Below are 5,435 nucleotides of genomic sequence, written 5' to 3'. Positions count from 1 at the left end.
AACAGGTCCTAGGTGACGGGTCAGACTAAGATCGGTTCACTCGCCCCTGATGAATAAAACAAGACCAAGGACGTGCACGTCGCCCGGATCGGCGTCACCGGGGCCCCACCCTGGAGCCAGGCCTGGGGTTGGGGCTCGCAGGCGAGCGCCTGGTGGCCGGGTCTCTGCCCACGGGACCCGGCCGGGCGCAGCCCGAACGAGCAACGTGGGCCCGCCCTCCCGTGGGCTCACCACTCGCGGGAGGGTTCAGACGGGGCCGGTGCAGAGGGATATGGGTGGCGGTCGTGGGCGGGGGCCCCGGCGGCCCAATCCCCGGATGGTGACTCTAGCCATGGGGACATGGAATGTCACCTCACTGGGGGGGAAAGAGCCTGAGCTGGTGCGGGAGGTTGAGCGGTACCGGCTAGAAATAGTCGGGCTCACCTCCACGCACAGCCTGGGCTCTGGAACCCAACTCCTTGAGAGAGGCTGGACTCTCTTCTACTCTGGAGTTGCCCGCGGCGAGAGGCGGCGAGCTGGTGTGGGCTTGCTTATAGCCCCCCAGCTCAGCCGCCATGTGTTGGAGTTCTCCCCGGTGAACGAGAGGGTCGTTTCCCTGCGCCTTCGGGTCGGGGATAGGGCTCTCACCGTTGTCTCGGCTTATGGGCCGAACAGCGGTGCAGAGTACCCGGCCTTCTTGGAGTCCCTGGGAGGGGTACTGGAGAGTGCTCCAACCGGGGACTCCGTCGTTCTCCTGGGGGACTTCAACGCCCACGTGGGCGATGACAGTGTTACCTGGAGGGGAGTGATTGGGAGGAACGGCCTCCCCGATCTGAACCCGAGTGGTGCTTTGTTACTGGACTTCTGTGCTAGTCACAGTTTGTCCATAACAAACACCATGTTCAAGCATAAGGGTGTCCATATGTGCACGTGGCACCAGGACACCCTAGGCCGGAGATCAATGATCGACTTTGTGGTCGTGTCATCTGACCTCCGGCCGTATGTCTTGGACACTCGGGTGAAGAGAGGGGCTGAGCTGTCAACTGATCACCACCTGGTGGTGAGTTGGATCCGCTGGCGGGGGAGGAAGCTGGACAGACCTGGCAGACCCAAACGTATCGTGAGGGTCTGCTGGGAACGTCTGGCAGAACCCTCTGCCAGGGAGATCTTTAACTCCCACCTCCGGGAGAGCTTTGACCAGATCCCGAGGGAGGCTGGGGACATTGAGTCCGAATGGACCATGTTCTCCACCTCCATTGTTGACGCGGCTGTCCGGAGCTGTGGCCGTAAGGTCTCCGGTGCCTGTCGCGGCGGCAATCCCCGAACCCGGTGGTGGACCCCGGAAGTAAGGGTTGCTGTCAAGCTGAAGAAGGAGTCCTACCGGGCCTGGCTGGCCCGGGGGACTCCTGAGGCAGCTGACGGGTACCGGCAGGCCAAGCGTGCGGCAGCACGGGCAGTCTCGGAAGCAAAAACTCGGGTCTGGGAAGAGTTCGGGGAGGCCATGGAGGAGGACTACCGGTCGGCCTCGAAGAAATTCTGGCAAACCATCCGGCGCCTCAGGAGGGGGAAGCAGTCCTCCACCAACACTGTTTACAGTGGAGGTGGGGAGCTGTTGACCTCGACTGGGGACATCGTCGGGCGGTGGAAGGAATACTTCGAGGATCTCCTCAATCCCGCTGACACGCCTTCCATAGAGGAAGCAGAGGCTGGGGACTCAGAGGTTGACCCATCCATCACCCAAGCCGAAGTCACTGAGGTAGTCCGTAAGCTCCTCAGTGGCAAAGCACCGGGGGTGGATGAGATCCGCCCTGAGTACCTCAAGTCTCTGGATGTTGTGGGGCTGTCTTGGCTGACACGTCTCTGCAGCATCGCGTGGCAGTCGGGGACAGTGCCTCTGGACTGGCAGACCGGGGTGGTGGTCCCCCTATTTAAAAAGGGGGACCGGAGGGTGTGTTCCAACTATCGGGGGATCACACTCCTCAGCCTCCCCGGGAAAGTCTATTCCAGGGTACTGGAGAGGAGAATTCGGCCGATAGTCGAACCTCGGATCCAGGAGGAACAATGCGGTTTCCGTCCTGGCCGTGGAACACTGGACCAGCTCTATACCCTCCGCAGGGTGCTCGAGGGTTCATGGGAGTTTGCCCAACCAGTCCACATGTGTTTTGTGGACTTGGAGAAGGCATTCGACCGTGTCCCTCGTGGCATACTGTGGGGGGTGCTCCGGGAGTACGGGGTCGGGGGCCCTCTGTTAAGGGCCGTACGGTCCCTGTACTGCCGGAGCAGGAGCTTGGTTCGCATTGCCGGCAGTAAGTCAGACCTGTTCCCAGTACATGTTGGACTCCGGCAGGGCTGCCCTTTGTCACCGGTTCTGTTCATTACTTTTATGGACAGAATTTCTAGGCGCAGCCACGGGCCGGAGGGGATCTGGTTCGGGAGCCAATGGATCTCATCTCTGCTTTTCGCGGATGATGTGGTCTTGTTGGCTCCTTCGAGCCGGGACCTCCAGCATGTCCTGGGGCGGTTTGCAGCCGAGTGCGAAGCGGCTGGGATGAGAATCAGCACCTCCAAATCCGAGGCCATGGTTCTCGACCGGAAAAAGGTGGCCTGCTCCCTCCAGGTGGGAGGAGAGTTCCTGCCTCAAGTGGAGGAGTTTAAGTATCTTGGGGTCTTGTTCACGAGTGAGGGAAGGATGGAGCGTGAGATTGACAGACGGATCGGTGCAGCGGCCGCAGTAATGCGGTCTTTGTATCGGTCCGTCGTGGTGAAGAGAGAGCTGAGCCGAAAGGCGAAGCTCTCGATTTACCAGTCAATCTACGTTCCGACCCTCACCTATGGCCATGAACTTTGGGTCATGACCGAAAGAATAAGATCCCGGATACAAGCGGCCGAAATGAGTTTCCTCCGCAGGGTGGCAGGGCGCTCCCTTAGAGATAGGGTGAAGAGCTCTGTCACCCGGGAGGAGCTCAGAGTAGAGCCGCTGCTCCTCCACATCGAGAGGAGCCAGCTGAGGTGGCTCGGGCATCTGTTTCGGATGCCCCCGGGACGCCTCCCTCGGGAGGTGTTCCTGGCATGTCCCTCCGGGAGGAGACCCCGAGGAAGACCCAGGACACGCTGGTGTGACTATGTCGCCCAGCTGGCCTGGGAACGCCTTGGGGTCCTCCCGGAAGAGCTGGAGGCGGTATCCGGGGAGAGGGAGGTCTGGGTGTCCCTGCTCAGGCAGCTGCCCCCGCGACCCGGCACCGGATAAGCGGATGAAAATGGATGGATGGATGGATGGCTTCGATGGTCCATATGTTGCCTTCTTGTTTTCCTCAGACAGTGTGAGGTGGTAGTTTACAGTGTCTGGGTCCAGAGTGATGTCAACAGCAACTGATTGGGAGATCAAAACAAAATGAGTTATAATTCTGATTCAATTATAAATGGAGGAGAAATACAGTCCATTTTTACTCCTCCCCCCCCCCCCCCCCCCCCCCCCCAAAAAAAAAAGAAGAAACAAAATAATCTTTTCCGCTCTGCATATTTCACTTACCAGGTTCCTCAGTATCAAATTAACTGTCAATAAAAATGATGTCTTCACTGATTCAGAGCCAATTAATCAGATGGAGGGACTTCATTTTTGGCAGAAATTCCACAATGATGACAATTATTTAGTTCACTTATAAATGGTCTCAACTACATCATAGTTACAAAGAACTTGTAATGAATGATGTGGAATAATGTCAAATATTTGACATTGTTATTTTTTTGGAAACTGATTTCCTGGACACAGAGCTGTGACAGGCAGAGATATTTAATAACACAGTTCTAGAAAATGTAGCGGTCAAAACTTACTTTTGTTGAGTTCCTCTTTCTTCACATCATAGATCTCTCCTGGAGTGAAAGAACCTGCAAAAGGAAATGCTTTTTTCTCTGAGGCCATTTCTTCAACCTGTTGAGAAATGTTAAACAGGTGAACACACACTTCAACACTTCATCTACACTGTTTTCAGCAGGACGACTCAGCTCACATGTTAACTGTGTAAATGCAGCCTTTCTCTGTAGACATCAGTCTGACGGTGATTCTTCTACACTGACTGAGTTCAGTCACAGTCTAAACATATTGTGTCACCTTCTGTCTCAGTTTGTCCTCACCTGGTCAAGTTGAGTGGATCAGCTGAGTTGTGTGAGAGTCTTCTGACTGGAGCTTGCAGTGTGATGATCAGTGTGGCTGTGAGGTTCCTTATATACTGTCAGATCTGCTGACTCCTCCTATGAGATGCATGCAGAGACAATAAAAATCACTTTGTGGTATGAAAGGTATGAGGTCAATAAAATAGCATAAGTGGTTCCACAGAAATGAAGACACACCTACAGGGAAATATCATGATAAAGACATTACAAAATCTGAGACCAATTCTGTGGAACTGGGACTGTTTGTTCTTCTTTGTTTTAATAGTTGCTGATAAACAGTTTGTTCAGGTATGTAGGTAGACACACAGCTGATCAGTCCAGTCTTCTGAAATTGGATGGGCTTATCAGAGACCTGAAACAGCCACAGTTACAGATTCTCTTCCATTATTTGTCTGAACATTTGATTTATTGATTGCTGGTGTGTCCCCTCAGAGTTGCCGTAGGGCAGGAGATGTTGTTGTTTGTGATATGCGGGGAGAGGAAATGAAAAGAAGCATGTTCAGAGCACTAACATGACGTCTCCATGTCCAATTTATTATTTGCTTATAAGAGGTGAACTCAAGACACTTGAGGTGGGTAAAATACTTGGTAAATTTCTGGCAGCAGTGTTTCTTTTCCTGCAGGCCGCCGTCTCTCTCAGTCATGCTGTTTTTATACATAGTTTTCTCAGCTTAGCTTCCTTGGCTACATAACATTGACATTTAGGGCATTTACCAGCCGGGCAGCTCATGTAGTGGAGTGAAGTGCTCACACTGGGGCATTTGGTCTGACCAGTTCGATTGACAGCCCTAACCCTTCCACAGAAATAAAGAAACAGCTACCGGCATACATCACTAAAACGTCCACGCCAATTCTGTGGAACTGGGACTGTTCTGTTTTTCTGTGTTGGAATAGTTGTTGATAGATAAGTAAATTAGATAACCTAGGATTTTTTCACCTGTGTATCTCAACTGAAAGAACATTACTCATTCAAGGACGTTTTTAAAAAGGGAAACAAAAGATGTTTCCTGATGTTAAACTCAAATACAAATAGTGTAAAAAAACATCCTACCAAACAGTTTCTCCAGAGGCAAAGACAGATTCATACAAATCATCCTTTTATCAGGTTTTCAGGTTCTCTTACAGGACTGGGTCTCCTCCAGAATTCATGGCTGTTATCAGACAATCAATCCTCCGTCACTGTGTGTATTCTGATACACATGCAGATTTAAAATGTGTTCTAAAAGAAAAGAAACATGAGAACCACACGTTCTCTCAGAGCAAGAAGGACTAAACAACTTCAACCA

General features: G+C 52.6%; 1 long non-coding RNA gene across 2 annotated transcripts; it reads right to left on the bottom strand.

The window, feature by feature from the left end:
* Positions 1-3,252: 3,252 nt before the first annotated feature.
* On the bottom strand, positions 3,253-4,220 carry LOC115571702 (uncharacterized). 2 transcript variants are annotated; one of them, XR_003981969.1, is made up of 3 exons: positions 4,111-4,220; positions 3,811-3,907; positions 3,253-3,348 (listed from the first exon to the last, which is right to left on the bottom strand). It is a non-coding gene; the product is annotated as an uncharacterized LOC115571702 (long non-coding RNA). The 2 variants fall into 2 exon arrangements; XR_003981970.1 differs by lacking the exon at positions 4,111-4,220 and adding an exon at positions 4,088-4,106.
* Positions 4,221-5,435: the final 1,215 nt, after the last annotated feature.

This window comes from Sparus aurata, chromosome 20, assembly GCF_900880675.1.
Source record: "Sparus aurata chromosome 20, fSpaAur1.1, whole genome shotgun sequence".
In the NCBI taxonomy this organism is placed as follows: domain Eukaryota; kingdom Metazoa; phylum Chordata; class Actinopteri; order Spariformes; family Sparidae; genus Sparus; species Sparus aurata.
This window is presented reverse-complemented; position numbering and strand designations above follow the sequence as displayed.